Source organism: Ptychodera flava, chromosome 2 (genome assembly GCF_041260155.1).
Source record: "Ptychodera flava strain L36383 chromosome 2, AS_Pfla_20210202, whole genome shotgun sequence".
Taxonomy (NCBI): Eukaryota; Metazoa; Hemichordata; class Enteropneusta; family Ptychoderidae; genus Ptychodera; species Ptychodera flava.
In genome coordinates, this window is record NC_091929.1 from 33,201,402 (window position 1) to 33,225,601 (window position 24,200).

Here is a 24,200-nt window from a genome sequence, read left to right on the forward strand (position 1 = left end):
ATGGAAATGGAAATGTTTACAGTTGAATGTCTGTTGATCAAATGGACATGCCTAAAATTTACAAAGTGTCCCTTGGCATAATACATTTCAAAGTAACACCCACTCCCCCCCCCTCGCCCAAGGACTCCTCCCTTGCTATTTGAAGATTGAGCTTTACTGGTCAATGTTTGTTTGAACCACGGACTATAAAAAGGGTGTTTGGATAAAGATTACAAACTTGACGTACCTTTATATAGGCATGGAAGAGTGTGTGAATGAGATACCTCCACTACACTACATTCCTGGCCGGCCGCAACAGTGAACCGAAGTGGTCAAATTCCTGAGATGAACAAGTATGTCGGTTATACATATACGCTGTTTAAAGTCACGATTCCACTGTGGTCAAAAATACATGTTGTGTAAGGTGCTTGAGTCTAAAGCCGGCTGTTTTTTCTGCAACTGCACGCCATTATCCATGACCTGGATAAGCAGGTCTGAGGACGACACCACTCACTGCATTGTTACATCACGCACAGTTCACTGCATAACATGTCGCCTTGAAGACTGGTCGAATAAATGTTGAATTGTGCGAATCTTTGACGATGGTATGATACGCAGCATGGTCCCTCCACAAAATCGTGCACGCAGCCACTGTACATGACCACGGTCCCTCCACAAAACCGTGACATGACCTATGCGTTCCGCCGGTTTCTGTCTGTGTGTCGAGATGCGGTTCATATTTACCTTTCACCTTAGTGAAGGTCAAGGGTCGGGTAGTCCATTGTAAAAAGGGAAGGGCAGTAGGGATCAGATCTTGTACTGCCTGTTAAGCGTTAGGTGTGCATTTCTCTCTTGAGTATAATTCTATTGTATATCACTTACAATCACTACTGTGTTTTCGTCCTGTGATATAGTTTCAGCTTTAAGATTGCAATATTTTTTCTGGCGGCATGGCACAAGGAACTGACCCCTACCTATTTTAATAGTATATACAGTTACGTCACAACACACCCAGCTTACATACCAAAGCATGCACAGCTGCACTCAAGGACAAAGAAAAAGCGGCTGCGAAGACTATTTTGACCGTGAGAGTAGAAGCGAGATGTCTCAACCATGCCGAAATGCGATGTTTGACTTAGTTTGCTACCTCCATCGTTTGACTCGGGTCACCGATCGTTACTGCACCGGCACACGGCAGGTACTTTTTCCCTTCAGTGGAGGTAATCCCCGGAGGTAATCCCAGCGCGTTGGACGGTCTGCCTCAAATCATATGAACGTTGTACTTCTCGCGGCTGATAACAGCAGCAGCTTTACAAAGGAATGCAATGCAACAATCTGCAATTGAGACGAGAAGGAATACCCGACAAGCTGTAAACAAAACATCGGATGAAACAGTTGAAGGTATAGGCCTAGGTCATCTATTTTGAAGTTAACAAGGGGTCAAACATTTAAACATGCACACCTATGGTGCAAGGAGAAACTCATCATTTACACGGGGGGGGGGGGGGAGGTGCGGTTTGAGGTGTACCCATCTAAGTTGAGCTTGAAGTTTCCAAAATGTTGAGTAAAAAGGGGGGGGGGTACCTTTAAGATACTTCACTAATAATATATAAGCAACATATGCTCACTTTAGCAATTTTGCATTTTACTTTTATGAACCAAGTGTCAGTGACATCCAAAAACATTAAGGGACATTGTTGCATGAATATTCTAATGCCATAAAATTGTAGGTAAAATAATTTACTCCTTGTCAAGGCTTTGAACAAATTAAGATGAACACTTTGATAGTTTGTCAGGCCAATGTATGTTTATGTGCTGCATATAATTTATTCTATTTCAAACTAACAACAGCTTGGTAATTTTACTCCAGTGATATGAACAATGCCCTTACCAAATCTGCTGACCGGAAAGTGCCCGGTATGTGGCCGGTGTCTGCCCGGAAATGTCCGGTTTGTGCCTGGTATTATTGCCCGGTTTGCGGGCCGTTATGGCCAAAAACGGTCTAAACCGGGCGCCCGTTCAGTGCCCGTGTAAAAAAATAAAGTTTATAATGGTGACTGGAAGATGACCGGTTGTGGCAAAAAAAAACGGTCATAAAACGGTCATCCATTTGTTTCTGTGACCGGAAAGTGCCCGGTTATGGCCAAAAACGGTCAGAAAACGGGCGCACGGCTTATGCCCGGTTTTGCTTTGGTGACCGGAAAGTGCCTGGTATTGGAAAACAAAAATGGCGCCCGTTTTATGCCCTTTTTTTTTATATGACCGGAAGTGCCCGTTTGGGGTTATGGCCAAAAACGGTCAGAAAACGGGCGCACGGCTTATGTCCGGTTTTGCGTTGGTGACCGGAAAGTGCCTGGTATTGAAAAACAAAAATGGCGCCTGTTTTATGCCCGTTTTTATGACCGGAAAGTGCCTGGTTATGGCCAAAAACGGTCAGAAAACGGGCGCACGGCTTATGCCCGGTTTTGCTTTGGTGACCGGAAAGTGCCTGGTATTGGAAAACAAAAATGGCGCCCGTTTTATGCCCGTTTTTATGACCGGAAAGTGCCTGATTATGGCCAAAAACGGTCATAAAACGGGCGCACGGCTTATGCCCGTTTTTTTGTTGGTGACCGGAAAGTGCCTGGTAATGGAAAAGAAAACTGCTGCCCGTTTTATGCCCGTTTTTTTCCTATGACTGGAAAAGCACCCGGCAAATTATTTTGCATGTTACTGCACCTTTGCTGAAACTACGAAAACTTACGCAAAAAATTACACAAAATTTCCTTCATAAGATTAAGTTGGTATGATTCCATAGTAGTCAGCTCCGGAATAAACTTTCACTAATTTTTAGCAACAGAAAGAAAACTAAATACATTATTAAATAGATGAGAGATACTGAAAACAAAGAAGCAACAAAATTAAGCGACAGCAAAATTTCTTGTATTGTACAAGTTTCATCATTTTTATCTTCTGCAACAATATAATAAGTTCAGATCAGTGACAGATATGTACACAGATGTTGTAAAATCACGTGTGTAGACATGGCTAATGTCAGTGACACAGTTAAGAATGAAAACCTGACAAATCTTAAGGCCGATTGTGGACAGCACAAGATGTGTTTTATCCAACTAAGCTCTGAAATACCAGCTTCACAAGAAACAATGGTCAGCGCAAATAAAGTTATTGTTTCATATAAAAAAGACAACAGAGAAAAAAAGTTTAAATTTAAATTGTGGTATGATTTATTTTATATGCCACGTTCATTTCATGCCACATAAGTGTCTTCAAGAGATTTTCTTTTGACCCAAGAAGTTTCATGTAACATTTACATTACTGTCAAAGGCTGCAATTTGGCTTTCTGTTCTCTGAATTTCTTGTCCCAGCACCGGCAATGCATTCTGAAAAATACAAATCGTTCAGGGAAGAGTGTAAGTCTTTACCGTTTGACCAAACATTGTAAACATCGCAATTGGATGAAATAAATCAATTGTTATTTGAAAATGAGACAAAAAATGTTGAAAAATTGAAGTAGAAAAATGCATAAATATTTATGATTGTTATTAAATTAATAATGATCAAAATGTCCAACAGCTGACAGCTCGCGTATGTTGTTTAATTGCATACACGATGGTGACAATCTGCAAAAATCTCAGCACTATACTGTAATAGCTGTGGAAACGAAGCTTACTGTTGGTGGGATGGGGTAGCGTGCATTGCTATGCGGGTCATCAAAGGTCAACACGACCACCCCCATCCCCCCATCCCCCCCACCGGGTTGACGTTTTGATTACCCGCATAGCGACACATGCTACCACCAACAGATAGCTGCATTTCCACAGCTATCACTGTAAGTATCAGTTGTGAAACGAAAGTGAATTCAGCATGAATCAATACTCAATGAAAATTTATCTGTAGGTAAACATAGCAATACAGGATAATAGCGACGTACAGACGGACGGTACATTGACTTACATTTGTGAACGGCTCGCAGACGATTCCCGGTAATTGCAGGTCTCTCCGGGCCGTGTGTACATAGAAAATATAGTCGGCATCTTTACTGCTGTTCGCGTTCACAAATTTAGAACTTTGTCTGTCCCTGGTACTGTATACACGTTTTTGCAACAATATGACATCATTTGACTGGCGATTCCATACAAAGATCACGAAATTGTCCACTAGATAACTCCTGATCACAAGTACACAGCCGACGGTACTAAAATCTAACTTCGCGCCGATCAAGCCTCATGACGTTCACGGAAGTGCGATCTATAAATTATTACGCGATTGATAATGTAGTCCCGTTTTGAAACGCTGGAGTTGACTCTACATCTGCACCAATCCGTTATGTTTCATACTTGATATAGAATTTAATTTATAAGTTTAATGAAAATGGATACTTTTACCATAGAAAGACTCAAAAGAGAGTAAAATTTCTTTCAGCACAAAGAATCAATATCAATGCGCGAACTGATCTTGATGAACCGTGACCTCCACGCGTGCGTGACCTCGTGTGTAAACATGTCGGCTGGATAGCTGGCTTAGGACGCGTTGAAAGTTAGCGAGGTAGCGTACAGCGGCTCGGCATGGAGTGTAATCCTAAACCTCAAATTTGTGCTCGGCAATCTAACTCTATCGCTGAAAACATGGACAAAAGCCTTCACATCAATGTCATCAGAAGGCGAGATTTTGTTCACGATGACGGGACACAGACTGTACATAGGGCACTGTACGCACGTCGGGACGCACGTACCGTATTCTGCTTGAAGCACGGTCCTGCTCTGAGGTAGTAGTAGCCCTGCGTACAGGTCTGTGTGTTCCCGGCGTTACAGGCCGTGTAACGCCGGGAACACACAGACCTGTACGCAGGGCTAAAGGTAGTATCGGGTAATTGCTTATACCATGGAGGTATGCTAATACCAACATTGACATTTACTTGCATGTTTCTACATTGAAAAGTTCTCATCTCTCGTTACTTTTATGGTACAGATTTGCAGTAACAAAAGTCTACGCGTCCTTACACAGATCATCAGCATGATCAGACGCACATTTCGTTCGAAACTGCTTGCATTTTGGTATCATTCACAGAAAAATACAAGGTTTAACTTGCAAGACAGACAAGTCCCTGATTTAAAAATTTGTTTTCCTAAAAGTTCAGTTGTCGATCCAACCATAATTTACCCGACCAGATTGTTGCTTTCACCAGCTGAACTGTGCTTTAAAAGCTGTACATTATCTACCAGTTATTATAATTATATGTGCATTGTCTGTTATAAAAATACATAAATATAAAATATAAATGAAACGATAGTTTTGTTTCTTGAGTATGAACTGTCACAAACTGCAATGGTTCACTGTACTCCCTTGGAATGCAATAGTTGGCAATATGTCCAGCATGTGTTGCTGCATATTTGCAGCAATAATCTTGTTTGCAGCAATTTGCAGCAACTTAGCCGTTTACTGCAAATTGGCTGCAAATTGATCTAAGGGTTTGCGGGAGGGTCATAGCTAGCTGTAAACTTCTGCAACTCCTTCCTGCAAGCTATGCTTGCTGCGTATTTGCTGCAAACTTGCTGTAGAAATAATCTTCAGTAAGGGAAAATATTCAAATTTATTTTATTTGAAAACCAGGTGCAAAGCAGTCACCTATTAAGAGTCAAATTCCATTTCATTTGCACCAGCCATTCCCAGGCATTCTGAAATGATCAAATTCTATTTCATTCACAAACCAGGTGCAAACTGGTCATAAGAAATACTCAAATTCTGTTTCATTTGCAATCCAGGCATAAACTGGACATTCCCAAACGGTCAAAATCAATTTCATTCACAAACCAGGCACAAACCGGTCACCTAAAGAGTAAAATTCTGTTTCATTTGCAATCCGGGCATAAATCGGGCATTCCCAAATGGTCAAATTCAATTTCATTCACAAACCAGGCACAAACCGGTCACTTAAAGAGTAAAATTCTGTTTCATTTGCAATCCGGGCATAAATCGGGCATTCCCAAATGGTCAAAGTCAATTTCATTCACAAACCAGGCACAAACCGGTCACTTAAAGAGTAAAATTCTGTTTCATTTGCAATCCGGGCATAAATCGGGCATTCCCAAATGGTCAAATTCAATTTCATTTACAAACCAGGCGCAAACCGGTCATAAAAATAAAGAAATTCTGTTTCATTTGCAATCCGGGCATAAACCGGGCATAAATGTCGGTTAAAAATAACTAAGTCATAATGCCGGTCGCTTTCCAGTCATAAAAGTTGGTAAAAAAAACTAAGTCCTAATGCCGGTCGCATTCCGGTCAAAAACGTTCAGTTTACGGTCACTTGTGTTTGCTAAAAAATCAAAGTAAACACTAAAACGGGCACTTTCCAGGCAGTGAAAAGGGGCACCAGGCACAAACCGGGCACATACCAGGCACAAACCGGGCACATACCGGGCACTTTCCGGTCAACAGATTTGGTAAGGAGGTGGTTGTCATTACAATTGATATGTTACAATGCTTGTCATGAATTTAGTGGAAATTTTGACCCATTGTCATAGCAAGCATACTAAAATATTTGTAACTGCATTGGTGTTAATTGAAACACGAGGCCTCAAATGAAAAATAATAAGTTAACACACTGGAAAACGTTTTTACAGGTGTACAGGGAAACAACATGGGTTGAGATGGACGTGCATTATTTATGTCTTTACATTGCAACAGGCATGAACGTGCATACATATGCACATCATAGTCCCTGTATGTACATATGTACATATATGTATATTCACATATATATACCATGCAAATGTGTTAATAGATATGTAGTACAGACAGACAATGAGAAGACAATGATAGAGTGACTGTGTACAGGCATACAGTGTATATAGCTCTGAAAAATTGTGCAAGTTTTTCTGTGCAGCACACTTGCATACATAGACATACTATATACGCGCACCTACACACATACACACACAAAGATATATATATATATATATATATATATATATATATATATATATATATATATATATATATATATATATATGTGTGTGTGTGTGTGTGTGTGTGTGTGTGTGTGTGTGTGTGTAGGTGTGTAATTCCTTAAAACATCTCCTTTAGGAGGATAGCCAGTGTAAAATCTGAGGTCTTTTTCTCGGAAGAAAAAAGGCAAACAGGACAGCACGTGTCAAACCAACTTTAACCGAATTTGGGGAATGTGGGTTCAAGTCCTACATGGGTAATTTTTTCAAGCCCCCCCCCCCCAAAAAAAAAAAAAATTACAGTGTAGAGACACTCAGATGTAGTTGTGTGACTTTTGTCATTAATTTCTACATGAAATTTCCTCACTACACAACACTGGGGAAACTGCCATATTACAAAACACCTTCACTTTCATGCAGTACAGAAAGACAAACTGATGACAATGATGGGAGGGAGTTTGTACAGGCATACATTTACAAGTAGCTCTAAGAAATCTTGCAGATTTTCTGTGTAATTAACAGAGGACACACAAGCTGATATACAAACACATGCATATAGACTGTACATTACCAAAACTGGGGAAACTGTTTAACTTGAATTCTAGTCCGGACCAGAATTCATTTGTCAACAATGGCAATGCAGTTTACACATACAAGCTGAATTGACAGGCTTAAAACCCTGCACGCAAACGTACTTATGGGAGTAAGACAAGACAATCTGGCTGAAATTTGGTAAAAGTCATCAACATTTAGCATTTCTGGGCCTTTAATGTTTACATTTGAATTCTAGTCTGCACCAGAATTCACTCTTCAATAATACACTTTTCACATGTACATTTTCAGTTAAACATGCGTGTTCAGGCTGAAATGATAATCTGAATACTGTGTATCTTTAATACCTTAGGAATAGAACATTGCAATAAAAAAGAAGAATAGTAACAAACAATCACAATTTACAGTTTCTGTACTTGAAATTTATCTTCTGATTGAATATGAAAACACCTGGTGATCAAAAGATAGAAATTTCAAATACTGATCTATTATTGGACGGCGCTGTATATATGTAGATTTATCCATGTTTGTAAAGAATTTAAGAGAATGTAATTACATATTTTGTAACATTCTTTGAAACCACTTTTGTGACAGTTTTTCAAACTTTTTCCTTTATATTCTTTGATATCACTTTCCATTCAGGTGTGGACAAATATATGTGTTCAAAGGTCAAATGAGAAAGTCTGTGTCAAATCAGACATTATTATTATTAGACTTTGACACACAGAGGATAGATTACTGCTTTAGCACATGATAATTGGGAGGGTGGAACTTTGTCATGCAAAAACACTTGAAGGGTCACGCCTTTGTGTAGCATCACTTTGAAAAGATTTGCCATCCATAGTAATTTCAGTCCAGTCTTTACAAAGATACAAATGTATATTGTTAATATTTTCTATGTATTTCCAATGATTTTCTATAAATGTATGCAGCCCTGTAAACTTGCATAAATCTTAATGGTCCTATGTGTTTGTAGTTTGTATGATCTTATTTCTGTCAATTTTAATTAAAAAATACATTTATTTTAACTAGAAATGCATTATCTCTCCTGTTATATGTATTCAATAGTGTAAGCACTATTTTTATTTTAAAGTTATTTATGCACTGCTACACATGGTAAAACCACAACACTCACCAGTAAATTTTGTGTCACTTGAAAGTGAACAGATGACATTAGCTTAAGTTCAACTCCATGCCGCCCTGGAAGATATCCCATAATGCATTGCTGTAAGTCCAACGCTTAAACCGGAAATCGGCCCATTTGGCGTCAAGACACCAAGGCGAGCGGATCGGCTTCTCTCATCCAGTCTTGCCGCATATGACAAGCAATTGCGATAATGACGAATGCCTTATTCCGAAAATCAGTAAATGACACGCTGTAATCCATCCCACTTCAGTGACACACATTCCTAGTCAGTAAATGACAATGGGGCCGCTGGGGTACACCAGGCCTCCCACAAGTATCACGCGGCGTACACAAGTATCAGGTTGTTGTAGCGAATTCGAAGCAAGCAGCTTTTCTCACAGAAACAAGTTTAATAATGTACTCAGTAAAACGTTGTCAGGTACATGTAACATGAAAAGTGACTGAAGGTCGAAGTGACTAAGGCACCGGGATTGATCTGACCACAAACAACGACAAGAGGGTGTGAATACTTGGGTCGAAACGGACAGGGGTCGAGGTTACCTGCTGCCCTGGCCCCAAGCTGCAGGCCTGGCTATGTTTACATAAGGCGTCCACATTTTAGAAAATCACTAAAAGTAGGCAGAAATAAAGCCCCCTTACGTCAAAATGCTAGGGGTCGATAGGGGTCGGCTGACAGTTTGACACATTTCGTACCATTAAGAGTCGAAAGATACTACATTGGGTTGACCATACAAAGTTTATCAAAAAACGTCCTTGGAAAAGTGAATGCGTGGGATGTTTGCCCAAACGTTACAAAGCATCAATTTTTCGATCAAAAAATTCATGCGTAGAACTAATGAAAATTCGTAAAAAATACCACTACCTTGTGCATCAGGCAATAAAACATCGTTGGTGTGAAAATGAGTTTACTAGAAAATACATAGTGGCTCTGAAAATTAGTTTGAAAATTTAGCGTATTTACCGCTATATCGCTAGATGGCCGTCATTTGTGAAGGGAAGATGAAGTGGTGAATTCTGGGATATCTTCCAGGGTGGTGTGGTTCAACTCAGAGCGAACAATAGCATAGGCATGGTGAGCTTCAAAATGTCAACTAAAGTTGAACTTGAACTTGAACTTCAAAGTGAACAAAAGTTGAGTTACCGTAGGCATGGTTGGATTCCAAATGTCAACAAAGTTGAACTTGAACTTCAAAGTGAAAAAAGTTGAATTACCTTAGGCGCGGTTGGATTCCAAATATCAACAAAAGTTGAACTTGAACTTCAAAGTGAACAAAAGTTGAGATGGCGAAGGTAATTGTACCATGGGCTTTCTAAATGTACACTTTTGTCAGCTGACAAGCTTATTGGACAGAAGTTTTGTAAAAAATGCACAAAATAGAGGAGTTGCTTCATTTAACATCCAGTTTTAGCAAATTATAATGAAAAATGAGAGAAAATAATTGTAGTCAATTGTATAAGAGGATTTTTTCTTTAAAAATCTGCAAACTACCTTGAGCAATTTGATGCATGCAAGTTTTCTTTGCAAAAATGTAAGTACAGGTGCGTTTCATTATTTAAAAAAAATTATTTCAGAGAAAATTAATGAGGTGTGTTGGTATCTAAAATGTGCAAATTCATTGGTCAGTTTTTTCCTTCATTTTCATGCCATTCACAAGAGGTAAAATTATGTACATCACCAAAATTATTTTTTTCTCTGTGAAAATGGAAATTGTATCTTTGTGTCAAAATATGGCAATCTTGTCAAATGCAAAGAAAAATTAAAGTTATTTAACACAAGTTTTAGAATTCGCAATTTTTGAGATAAATTATCCAAAACAAGCAATCAAATGCAGCTACTTTTCCATTTTTCACATGAAAATTGAGAAAAACCTGACTTTTTCGTAAAGTGGGAACTCTTTTTCGTTCTGTTGTAATTTTTCTGACCTCCTACTGCGATGACTTTATATACATCATTATCATGCTTTTACCTCTGGTAATTCTTTTTAAACTTCTCCTTAGTTTTTGTCGATTTCATTATTCTCAATCAGTTGTATTAAATTTTTAAACAATACCACATAGATATCAGTTTTTAAGTGTAAAATATTAGTTGCCTCTGATGACTACATTTTGTCGTCTGCCACACAGTTACGCGTGGTTCGATACATAGCGGCCGCCGCGTGTGGTATGCGCGCATACCACGCGGCGGCCACTATGCATACTATGTATCAACCACACCTATCTGTGCTAGTCACCTATGCGAATTCTGGTGGAATCAGCAAACTTTGTTTTTCGTTTTTTTGCCGAGTCAGTAGGACTCGGCTTTCTCCCATGGGACATGACCGCTCACCGACGCGAGTGGTACTGCTGTGGCGTACAGCAGCGTCAGCTTAGACTCGTACTCCATAGCTTAGTTGACAATGGCCCCAGTGCCGAACATTCTATTTTAGAAAGCTGAATTCAGGTGCGCCACCGGAATTCAAACTTTAACTTTTTTGAGGACATGTTTTTATCGATATCTCGCGATCCGCGCGCAGTCGCCACGTCAAATATCGACCGTTGGCATTAAAAAACGTGTTTTAAAAATGTTACCAAGTGGGAGTGCCTCTTTAAGTACTGCTGTTGATGATTATCCATGTCATAATGGTGAATCAATACACCAAAGACTTTTAATTACTTTCTTATTAACAGTGCTGTTTAGTTGTTATATAATATATTTGAAAACTGCATGTGATGTGTTTAAATTTAGAATGTTGACTCGTTATGAACCCATGGTAGTAATAGTATGCTTATCGAATCTCAGAAAGTTACAAGTTCCTATTGTATCAATGTTGATGCTAATGTTGAAAGAATTTTTAAAAGGTTTTAAATCGAATATATCACAGGTGCTTTTTCGATTTCTTTCATTTCACCCTTTTCAAGGATAAAGGGTATAGAAGCAGGCGGCGGAGGGCACATTTAATGTAAACATACCGAAATATTATAACTTGATTGTCAGTAAGTTTATTATATTTCATGCATCAATATCTCACAGAACCATAACTCTCCCGGTAATCTTGAAAACGTCTGAAGAATGAATATTGTAGATGTGAAGAAATTGAATCAATAGTAAATACTTTTTGATTGCTTAAAGCAAATTCAAAGAAAGTTGAATTATGATGCCATTGCACCCGATCGCATTATAGATAGACATACTATCAGATATGGTATAAACATTCTCAAGGTTCTTCTATGGAGAAATAAATCAAAGAAAAGTTGTCGAGGTCATTTCACTCACAAGTGGATAATTTTTCAACTTGAAGGTAATGTAAAACAATAGATCCGTGTGGATCACGCATTGGGCTACCTACTTTGCGATCACTTCTGGTTGACCAGCAGGTGTGTCAGTATTAGACAGGCACTTGCTGCCTCTTGCGACTTGATGTTTTTATTGCAAACCTTACACGTTTCAGTGATATATGCATTCACATGATCGAGATGCATTCGACAAAGGTTTATTTAACAATCATTCACGCCAATCTCCTGCCTATGTCATTTGGCATGTTGCTGAGAGAAGATGCTGAAAAAGGTTTATTTAAAAATCATTCACGCCACTCTCCTGCCTATGTCGTTTGGCATGTTGCTGAGAAACGATGCTGAAAAATGAACAATGGTCTTCCCGAGTACCAGGTAAAAGGAAATCAGTGTTTTGTCAGCTTCGTCACCACCCTGCACAATACAATTCAGTAAATTACTCTGTTCGAAATTTTGATATCTTTCTTGTTAGAATCTGTTCTCTGGAGTCCAGTTTCTTGAAGAATCGATATTTTCCAAATTCACGTTTTGCTAGTACAATTTTATACTAACAAACCAAGCTTATGAATCTGTGTTACAGAGAAGAAAGCAATTTCTCTCTGTATCATCTGTCTGTCTGTCTGCCTCTCTGTCTGTCTCTCATATTTGAGTAGTTGCACGAGACTTTGTATGTTAAGGGAACAGACGAAATGCCTGTCACTATAGAGACTGACTATCATAAGGAAAAGGGTCATCTTAAATAGTCTGTCGCAAATATCGACTCTAATTTCAGAAACGGAGACAGAAAGAGCACGACACAGACAGACAACAAGCAAATACATACACAAAGTGGATCAGTAACAGAAAAAAAACAGTGAATTTCAAAATAGCTTGGAATTACAACGTGCTGGGTAAGAAGAAAAATGCTTCTAACGATAGAAAACGACGCCACCTACATTCATTACGAAAGTTCTCCGTCGATTAATTTTGCAACAATTTAACCCAATACGACGTTCACTGTGCCACGTGCAACGTCGTTAGAAGTTGCCGAACTCCAAATGAAAAACTCACCCTTACACTGAATGCTTGGTCATCCTTCTTTTGCCTTTACACTTTTCCAGTCGATGAAACTGCACAGAATGCTAACGTTAGTTTTTTTTTCACGGTAGAGTGTGTACGGGTCGTACAACGATTGGTATTTTCTACACTGAACATGTTCCGTAAGTGAGAACAATGGACGTCGTATTTGTTTCAATTGTTGCGAAGTCTACGAAAGGGGAACGTTTGCAATGGATGTAGTTGGCGTTATTCTCTATCGTTAGAAACGTTTTTCTAATCACCCTAACACGTTGTAATTCCAAGATATTTTGAAGTACAAAGAAGTAATGTCAGGTGTTTCGAAACTGGTAAGCACTTTCTGCCCCACTTATGGCACCCGCCGTCAATCACGTATAAATGTCGTCATCGGTTTGAATTAATATTTATAAGGCATTATATTACCATGCCCTGCCTGTCGCATTTTGATTAGTCGAGCTGAACCACGTGATTGACCACAAATACACAGTAATGGTCTGTTTACATGGCCGTGAATATGAACAATGAGATTAACAACTCACAGTATCGTAGCTTTACAGCTCAAACGTAAATCATATATCAATCACAAAATAAAATGGAGCATTTGTGGGCCAAGTTGAGATAGTTTTTTTCTGAAAATATCTCCAGATTTGCCAATATTTTCCAGCGCGCGTGACAGTGTGTCGCGTATTGCTCAGTTCTGGGGCCCAGTTGTTGTTCGCTCCAAAACTTTTCGCAAAATAATGGAAATAACAGACTCCACTCTGACCATTAACGTTTATTTATGGGCGCGGGCTCGCGGAATGCCAAATTAACGGGCTCGGAAAGCCTCGCCTGTTAATTTTTGGCTTTCCTCTCGCCCTTGCCCATAAATAAACGTTAATGGTCAGCGCATCGCCTGTTAATTCTATATTTGAGGCTTCACCAAGCAGCACTTGCACATTCACTCTTCCTTAAGTCTTAGTGACACATCACTGCGTCCCTCAAATGAATCTTTCACCATTTAAACACTCTCATTTTTTCACACATTAATTACTCAGGAAAATGTATTGCCATTTATATATCTTATATATCACTTAAACGACCGATAAGGAACCAATTCTTCTATTTCTCTTGCTCGGATTCTTTTACACTTTACAGCATCAATACAACTCTTTCACGATAGCATACAAATATAGCGAGATTTTTTATTCAAAGCACTTCCTTTACTACTCAATTACGGGAGCACATGTCTTCCTTTCTTATTGATCTATGATTTATCATGTTAATTCGATTACGTTACACTTTGTGAACACGTCACTCGGCAGCGATGTGTATTTATGATTTTTAAAGACAGTGACCCAATTTTTAAAAACGTAAATTGTAACTTTTGTGCAATTGTATCTCTTTTTGAAGCTGCTCTACTGTTATATGATACAAGGTGATCTCTTGTAAACATAACGACAACGTGAGATTTTGTTGTCTTGTTCAATGCAGACATGGCCTTTCAACACATTGTTAGCTCTTCATCAGAATTTTCTCAATAAAACACTCGATCAGCAGGACCATAACTGTCAAAGTACGTTAAAGTCTGCTATTATTCTTTAATCGTCATTGATTATATGAAATAAATTAAAGATTGCTTAAATTGAAAACTGATAACATTTTATTCAACGGATGCTGTAATTACAGAAAAAATATAACCATTGACTGTCAGAAAAACGGCCTATGTTACAACTAGAGCTATCCCATGTCTGGCTGACCAACACAGATTTCTAAATTACATTTTCAATTTATAAAATTTTGTGCGCATGAGTGTATATGACAACAAGACTTAGAATTATCCTTTGTACTGCAACAAATATTATATTGCCTTCATGTAACGACATAGTTCAAAATTGTTTCATCATCTAGTTCTATTTGTTACGGAATTCATGTTGAATCGTGACTACATCATCTATTGCTTCTTAATCATTTTGGTAAGCAACTGACAGATAATTCTATTTACGTCACCTTGTTTTGAAAACAAACCTTTCGAGAAGTATAAGTGACACTATTTAGTGTAGCCAAGATAGCATTTTATGTCATGTGGATGTTATTGCGGAAACATCACGTACCATAATTGTACCACCGATCAGCAGATACATAATTGGTGCGAACAACACTCCTGCATCCGAATTTCCTGTATTACAGAGGTCTGTGTCGCAACATTCCAGACAAGCTTTCCTTATCACTCCTAAATATTTCCAAGAAAAAAAAACATCAGAGACAAAATATTGTCATAAAATGGTTATAAAGCCAAGTAAAGAGCCGGGAAGAAACGGGTCAACGAATTCAAAATGTACAACGTAATGAGCTGCGCCTCTGCAAATTTTTTCCAACTTCAAGGTACTTTCGATTTCCTCAGATATTCATTGCAATATATTGAAAAATGTTAGTCATTAACTATGCCTCAGCAACATTTGCTAGTAGCAGAATAGGCAAGAAATTTTACATTTTCAAACTCTGGCCATATTATATGAAAAAAGAGTTTTTTGTCAAAGTCGAGTGAATACCTTTCCGTCCTTTCAGTGGGTTCCATCATGTTGTATTTGTAAAGATCCAAATGTGTACATGTACTATTTACCCTGTTTATCATGCAGTTGTATGGAAGCGGCGATATTTTGGTGCAGCACCCGTTTATTATTTGTCTTCCTGAAAACTCCCCATGCAGTCTGACTCAGTGGATAATTAGTCTTGAGTAAACATATCTGAGTAGGAACATTACTATGAACCGAGTATCTTAATTAGTTAGCGATATCTGATGACCAGGTATGTTTTAAATTAACGCAGTTATTGCGATCCTCATTTATAAATGGGTCTACTTGCTGTGATCCTATTGTTTTCAAGGGTTATATATAAATAAATGGGCTGACTGTGATAAAATATCTTCATGACTAGCATAAATTACAGTGACAAAGACAGTATTCTTAAATAAAAAAAGAGCAAAACTTCTTTAGTACCTCGAACTGGACCCTCCTGACATTCGCTGAAATACAGTGTTGCATCTAAGCAACTCCTGACAAAAAGTGTCAAAACCCCATTTTCTTCAGTTCGACCAACCTAGGTAATAAAAACATAAATAAGGGTATGGAACATTGTGTGTAAATGCACACACACACACACCTATACATACATACATACATACATATATACATACATGCATACATACACATACATACATACATACATACATACATACATACATACATACATACATACATACATACATACATACATACATACATACATACATACATACATACATACATACATACATACATACATACATACATACATACATACATACATACATACATACATACATACATACATACATACATACATACATACATACATACATACATACATACATACATACGAAGACAAGATAATGTAAGATAAGATGAAATCATACCATAGGTCATATCATATCGAGCCATATGCATATCATATAATTTCATATCATATCACATCATATCATATGGACCAAAACGCTATGGAGATACATTTAGTAAAATATAATACAGCGACATAGAACGTGGCGTTGGAAAAGACAAAGATCATACTTACACTGCAACGTGGAGAGCTGATAGCAGAAGGACATTCGATGCCGGTGCCACGAAAGTTCGTTTGACAGTCACTCCCATAACAAGAATAGCATTTCAAAGCTACAGTCAAGTTGCTAGACAATCCTGTAATCAAAAAAAAACATTCCAAGGTTTTATGTGTTTGAATAAATAGTTTAAAGTGAAACATGGTGTTTTAAAAACACAGCTTCTCATTCTTCTCGGAAATCATCAACATATAAATTCTTCTACATGCTCTGTATTTCTGTATCAGACCTATTCAAGTACTGTAAGATGAGTGTTCTTTCAGTGATAATTGGTGGTACAAGTACAAGTACACTACTTACCGAAAACGAATATGACTAAAACTATTCGAGACATTTCGATCTTGCAGGATGATCTACAGTATATGTGATGGTATAATCTAAATAAGAAAACAGAGTAAATCGAGATGAAATCCCTCTCTGTCTCTCTGTTCATTGTGTCTGTCTGTCTGTCTCTCTGTGGATATGTTACTTTGGCATTCTAAAGGAAATTAATTTTTTATGTTTCAAACAAAGAAAACAATGGCTGCCTACACAACAAGAAAACTACAGGTAGATTTCAGTACATGCCTGTAACATGGTCTAATCAGTACCTGTAACAGCCCTGAAGAAATAACCTCTGTTACAGGACGTGTAAAATTGGTTGGATATCAGGGGTATATGAACAGGTCTGTATCTGGCCTGGTATTAAAGGAAAGTTTACAGTGATGTAATTTCTGAGTGTATCCAGTGCTGTTAGCACATGGCTGAAATACTGGTGTACAAACAGTGTTTTGTCAGTGTTGAATTACAAGGCCTGTTACAGGCTCTGAAAATATTTCGGATTTCAGCATGTTCATTTTCAGGAAAAAGTGCCAATTTTGATGGCAAAAATTAAAAAGGCGTAATTGTGTGCGCGTACAAACATAATTGACCCTGTTACAGGTATGTATTCACATTGCTGTATACAGTCATGTAAATATGGTGGTGGGACAGGCAGAAATTTCAGGCCCTGTCACATCAGTGTGTCTACAGCACTGTATATAGCCATGTCATCACAGCACTGGCCACAGGCCTGTACATCAGGGCATGTCACCATGTCACAGAGTTGGGACGTCTTTGGTGAAACAAACCTGTACCATAGGGTTGTGTCAGGGTCTGTACAGGGCCTGTCAGTTTTTTACTGTTCACTGATAGTTAACCCTCTCTCTCTCTCCTCTCTCTCTCTCTCTCTCTCTCTCTCTCTCTGTCTCTCTCTCTGTCTCTCTCTGTCTCTCTCTCTCTCTCTCTCTCTCTCTCTCTCTCTCTCTCTCTCTCTCTCTCTCTCTCTCTCTCTCTCTCTATTGCTACTCGGGATTGGAAGCAAGACGGACTTTGAACTACCCAGTTCTATAAGTCATCAGATTGTATATATATATATATATATATATATATATATATATATATATATATATATATATATATATATATATATATATATATATATATATATATATATATATATATATAATATATATATATATATATATATATATACCGGAAGGGCAACGTGTAAAAAAAATAACGAATACACTTTGTGTTGTTGAATTAAGCTAGAATGCGTCTCGGGGACAAATATTTGGACTTTCAAACTTTTCCCATTCTTTTCTGATTAACCATTGTTGAGGCTCATTTTGAAGACCTTGGAGAAAGAAAAACTTTTACCATTTTAGATTTTTTTCGGAAATCGAAAATTGTATTTTTCCCCAAAGAGTTAACACAGGGATGGCAGCCATTTTGAATTTCCCATATCTCTAAGTCTAGGGTAATGTGTTATTTGTATCTCTAGTACTAAAATACCCCAATTCCTATTCTTGATTCTGGTAGAGAACGGTCGAAAGATTTCTCAGGAAAGTTTGAGTAAAAGTTTCAGTTTTTTGTCACTTTCGAGGCGTATACTACTTTAGGAGAAGTATCACCGCCCCATTCGGAAATGATAGGGTATAGATCCTATACGAGGCCTATTTACTACGACGGTCTAACAAGTCACGGTCCAATAGCCAATAAATAACCTTTGGCATTGTCACACCCCAGTCAGACGCAATCCTGCCCCTGCAAAAAATGCATCCGGCATCGTTTTGTCCCCACGACAACTTCACAGTGGTGTTGATAGCTTCGGAAGTGAGCGAAAACCTTGGGATGATATAATCCCGGCCAAGCAAGCGATGTAAAAACTATTTTGCTTTTGATCACGAGTAATATCATCACTTTGAAATCACTCAGACACTACGAAGAAGAAACTGTGGTTGAAACTGTGACAAAACTGAGCGACTCAACGTACTCTCCTCGGTTTCACTCGGCACATAGTTTTGGGTTATAGTTAAAAGTTTAAAATTTTCACATGGTCATCGTCAAGTCTTACGTATGGTTTCGATAGTTACTGGTGTAACATAAATTATGGTATTTGGGACTTTGGAGTACATGTACTAATATCATTGGGTTGCTTGTCCTTTCGTATATAAAAGCGTTGGATCACCTGAACACTTGCGCAAAACGGCATATATCAGTCTTGTATATGATATGCATGAATGGCGGTGGCAGGCTCTGTTGCTTTTTTATCGTAAATTATCCATCATCAGCATACAAAAATTACAAGTTCCTTATATAAATCTCTCGAGCAAAGTAGAGAGAATATTCCCTTCGTCCTCAATCAAAACGTGAATGATTTGGCACATCATACATGCAAGTCTGTATTGCAGTATTTGCTTTGCTTCTCACAGGTTTCGACCTTTCAAGCACAAATAAGTTTCTCTGTGTTATTCTAATGTTCAAGTCTAGCAGTATACGACACAAAACAGTTAGAATCTGGGTTCTGCTACAGCAAAATGTAACTTTGTCCCTGTATTTTATCAATAATCATAATTTTTAGAAGCTATTCTTGATACCAATATTGTTAGCCTTTTTCTTCATTTTGATTCCGCTTTGCTTTTTTTTTAAATGATCAAGAACCTATACAAGAGAAGCAGCGCCTCAAAGTAAAGGGATCAAATTCAAAGTAGAAAAGTTTAGTCTAATATGTAACAAGAGGTAAACATAAGATGAAAAGAATATCACTTATGGATATTATGAAAATTTCAACTCGGTTGGCAAAAATTTTGAGACACTACTCACCTTTCGACTTGCCGTAGGTCTCGGCTTCTGAGGTGCTGCTACTATGGAAAGGTGAACATTTTTATGCCGTCTTATATAGGATACATCGGACCCACTGAGTTCAAAGGTTACATACCCAATACTCCTGAGAAATCACGACTTGGGGTTATGACATCAACGTTGATACAATCTAGTGTGAACAAGCCTTTATATTTTTAAAATATTTTTTCTTAAATTCACGATTTATGCAGACATAGAAGATTTTTATCCATCTCATTTACTTTCTGCTGTAGAGTTACGTGTGTTACTCTTTCATTTGCATTTTCAACAGTTATGACGGTTCCATTCGCCTAGCGTAATAACTATTCGAGATGGCCAGTTTATGACCACTAGTTACACGTGACATACGTTTGAGGTGCGCAAAAGGAAATATATGTTTAATTTTTTTTTCAGGAAAGTGACCTTGCTGTCACGCATGTAACTACTTCTGCAACATTTCAAATGTTTTCAGCCTAAAATATATTCTGGGTATTTAATTCAGATACCTTTAATAGTTCAGTGGAACTATTAAAACTTATTGAATGGCAGAAAGTTTTTAATTTACATATCTACTGTAGTATCATGTGGGTATATAATTAAAGACTAGCGTGGATGTAATGCCGAGCAACAGTATCCGCTCTACTAAGTACCAGCTTCCTTTGAATCTTTTCATGCAGATGTCGAGGGATCAAAATTTAGCCAATCCCTGGAGATTGGACTCTGGCTATGACGCGATCGACCATGCCTTAAATAGAAGCATAAAGGAATCGTGACGCTGAACAGTAGAATGGTTTACGACAAAGATTAAGATAAAAATTATATGTTATAAGTGTCACTCATATATTGCAGGAAAAGTAACATAAATACCCTTGTCGCTGAGCGCCAACCTTACAGTGTTTGTACCGTACTCGGGTAAAAAAATTGTTTAGGTCGACAAATTTTCTTTTGCGTCGCTTTATCATTTTGTTTGAAGTTTTGTAGCCAAGGTAATGACATCGTTCTTCAGAGTAAAAAACATATCGGACAGCGTCGTTTAAAGGGGTAGCTGTGTCGTGGAATAGGGGATGGGGGTTCCATCGTCCTTATACATTGCCCACGCTCTATTTTAAATTACCACTCCACTGAACTACCACCGGTACATGCTGCTTCTCTTTGATATGTTTAGTCCTGATCAAAACACAGGATAAGTTGTAGGTGACGGCTTTTAAGTTGTAGGTATCAGGTGATGAAGTTTTACAGTTGGCGGCTCTTGAGTTGTCGTTGCCGGCTAAAATCTTGTTGTCGTCGCCTGTAATAGTTTCACATTCCAGTGTAATTTTACATTGCTTCGACTTTTGATGTCCAGGGGTCCCGAACGGCTTTCCATTGATTCGGGTGTCCCTCCGAGTCAGTTCCTTGGAGTTCTACGAGTTCTACCATCACTTGTTCCTGGTGATGTAGAAAATAAAAGCGATGATTGCTAAACTCTCCATTATTTAAACTAGAAACTTCTTCCTCTCCGCGAAGTAAGTTGAAATACAGAGTATAAGCCTTGGAATTAAGATACATTGAGTACAATATTCAATGAAAATTATTTTGTTGAACAGTGGACTCTTTCTAGTCACGATTATTTTTTAGCTCTGAATAATAGCTAAACTGCTCGTTTATCAATCCACGCTGATGATATGTTTATTGATTTTATAGTTTAAGAAACACTCGCTTCACAATGAATATATTAGAATTGCGTTATACATATTAAACCAACATTGACTGTTTCCCTCTGACATTGAGACAACAAGGAGTTGAAGTGTCCATACTATGTTTAAGCAACTATAGTTTTTTTTTGTTTTTGAACGCTTTGAGCTGCAATCTATCCGTATCTAGCTTTAAAATATGATTTTTACAACGACATCTCAGGTAGTGTGGGTCATGACACGCCCTCGCGCGGTCGGTTGATTAACCAATCATAGCGAGGTAAAAAGTCATGGTGAAAAACACCAACATGGAAATTTGGCAGCGAGAAACGTAAGAGCAATGTCAGTTTTTCCCTAATTTTGTAAAAATTCAATTTATATTCAAAACGCCAGGTAATATAGTTAGTTGAGACACGTTATCGATCCCTTTTGACGACTGAGTTAAAGCTATACACCGAGTCGACATTGCACTACCGACTGAAATGATGTCAGAAAACTTGTCGATCGAGGAAGTGAACTAGCTATGTTCAGACACCGCTGGCACTAAAATGGTGAAGGTGGTATCTTTTGGAAAAATAGCGCAGTGCTTTTAATGTCTTTAACAACTTAAAATTTATAAAGCACCCCTAAGCGCCACATTCAATGATCTTTAAAGTTGGAGTTTAAGTTGGACGTGTCAGTGAGCTTAAATTTGTTCACGTTTATCATGGACGCACTGGAGTATGGACTTACCGGAGTGGTACGCCGTGCCTGTATATGGATGACTGTCTCGCTCTCGTGTAGTAGACACACTCGGATGCATGTGGTTCAGATGCTCTGCACGGAGCATCGCCGTGTGTGGATACTGTGCTAATATATTGTCTCCTTGTGTCATGTGTTGGTTTTGTTTCTCAGTCGTGAGTAATTGCTAGGTTGTTTCACTGAGCTTGCACAGAAGTGCAAAACATTGAGTGAATTCATACCTGTGTGGGCTGAATTCGTTATTGCTGCTAATGGCTAATGAGTAACAAGAACATTCTAATTTCGCACTTCTAAAATATATGTGTTCCTATTTATTTTCGGTAGAATGGATCTGATTGGCCTTTTACTAAAAAGCTTAACTTTTGTTTAAATGTATAGCAACATTCATCCACGAGACTATACCCCCCTCCCCCCGAAAAAACACTGAACATGATCGTCAATCAACCAGTTGTAGATCTCTCTTTCAAAATCAAGATTTTTGGAGTATAATATAGTAGCATGACACCATACAGTGGTCTGTAAATAGTTAAGTAGATATGGATCCCGTCAAAGTAGAGAGTACAGTGTATGTTTTTTTGAAAGCTAGCTGCTTTTCTTGATTGACTTTGGATCGATTTATTGATGAATTTATTGCTTTTTATGCCATTGTATTTCCTAGGCCCCCTCGAAATGCAGGTCATTCTAAACAACGACCTTTGACATCGCAGGAGGATGCTGCGCTCGTCGACTATGTGGCATTGTACTGCAGTAGTGAATTTGGTTCTTCACAATGAACTACCATGCGCAACATGTGCTACCATGTGCCTCAGTTACAATAGGGGTGCTCTGGAGCCTGTCATTTTTGTCAAAATTTCAACTTGCCGATACATGTTTGAATTTACTAAATTTAGAAGGCCTAAGATTTGGTACATATTTACTCCAAAATTTTCAACCAAATTTATTATTACAAATGCATTTCCGTGGCAACCTACTATTCCTTTTGTTCACATACCTTCATGTACACTAGAAAATCTGAATATTGATAGAGATATGATATGGCTAATTAAAAAACACTTGTCAAGTACTGTCAAACTTCTGTCGTTTTTGTACATAATGTCAGAGAATATATGTGTTTTTCTTGAAAAATTACTTAAATTTACAAGAATTATAGGAAGCTTCTGTAATTTTATGCACAATGGTTTATTTTGAAAAAATAGGAATTTTTCATTTACAATGTAATAAAGGGAAAGTAACTCCATATACGTTCATAGTTGTTTGCGTTTTGTGCATGACTGTGTATACTGTAAGTGTATATTATGTTTAGCTAGCAATGGCCAGACATAAGTACCCATAATGTACGTGTCCTGCTCTGAACCCGCACTGGAGTGGAGAGACTAATGTGACATGCGATCCTTTTCTTCATGAGTCGCTTAAAATTCATTGTTGGTTGGTTAATAGTAAGGGACAATTGATTGACTGTATGTGTACAGTGTATGTTGTTCCACTGAAGTTTGTTCTTCACGAAGGGAAGCTCGACTGTCTGTACGGTTCTGTCGGATTGTTTGTGTATGCTCATATGATTCGGAGATCGAGCTGTTGTTACTTACGTGAATTTCAGCGCATTTATGAGTGTATCACTTAATGTTTGTTTCTTTTGTATGCTATGATTAGTTGCTTTTGCATCAGAGGTTTTAGCGTTCGTCCTTTTTCAGTTCATACCAGTTTTCGGTAAGGGCTTGTTTAATTCTCTTGTTTCTGATGTATGGCCTTAGTTTGTTATCAAAACTAGAGTATTGTCCGTGGTATTGATTGCTTTTGTTCTGGATGCCGTCTTCTTGTTTTATGTTCTGTTTCTCAGATGATACATACTCACTCTTTTTGTATTATCGCTTTTGCAGTTTTTCAGTAAATTGTGTGCCTTTCTGTAAAATCGATATGACTGAAACATTTTGAAGGCTCACCCTCGTTTATCCTCTCTACCGTCAATATTGGATAGAGCCTTACCTTTATTTGGCATTTCCACAACAAATGTCTGCAGCACAACCGTATGCCCCTTTTTGCGCTGACAGATTGAAACATCA

General features: G+C 38.0%; 1 long non-coding RNA gene across 1 annotated transcript; it reads right to left on the reverse strand.

Moving 5' to 3' along the window:
* Positions 1-3,179: 3,179 nt before the first annotated feature.
* Positions 3,180-4,119, reverse strand: LOC139148026 (uncharacterized). Its single transcript, XR_011555857.1, has 2 exons — positions 3,934-4,119; positions 3,180-3,359 (listed from the first exon to the last, which is right to left on the reverse strand). It is a non-coding gene; the product is annotated as an uncharacterized lncRNA (long non-coding RNA).
* Positions 4,120-24,200: the final 20,081 nt, after the last annotated feature.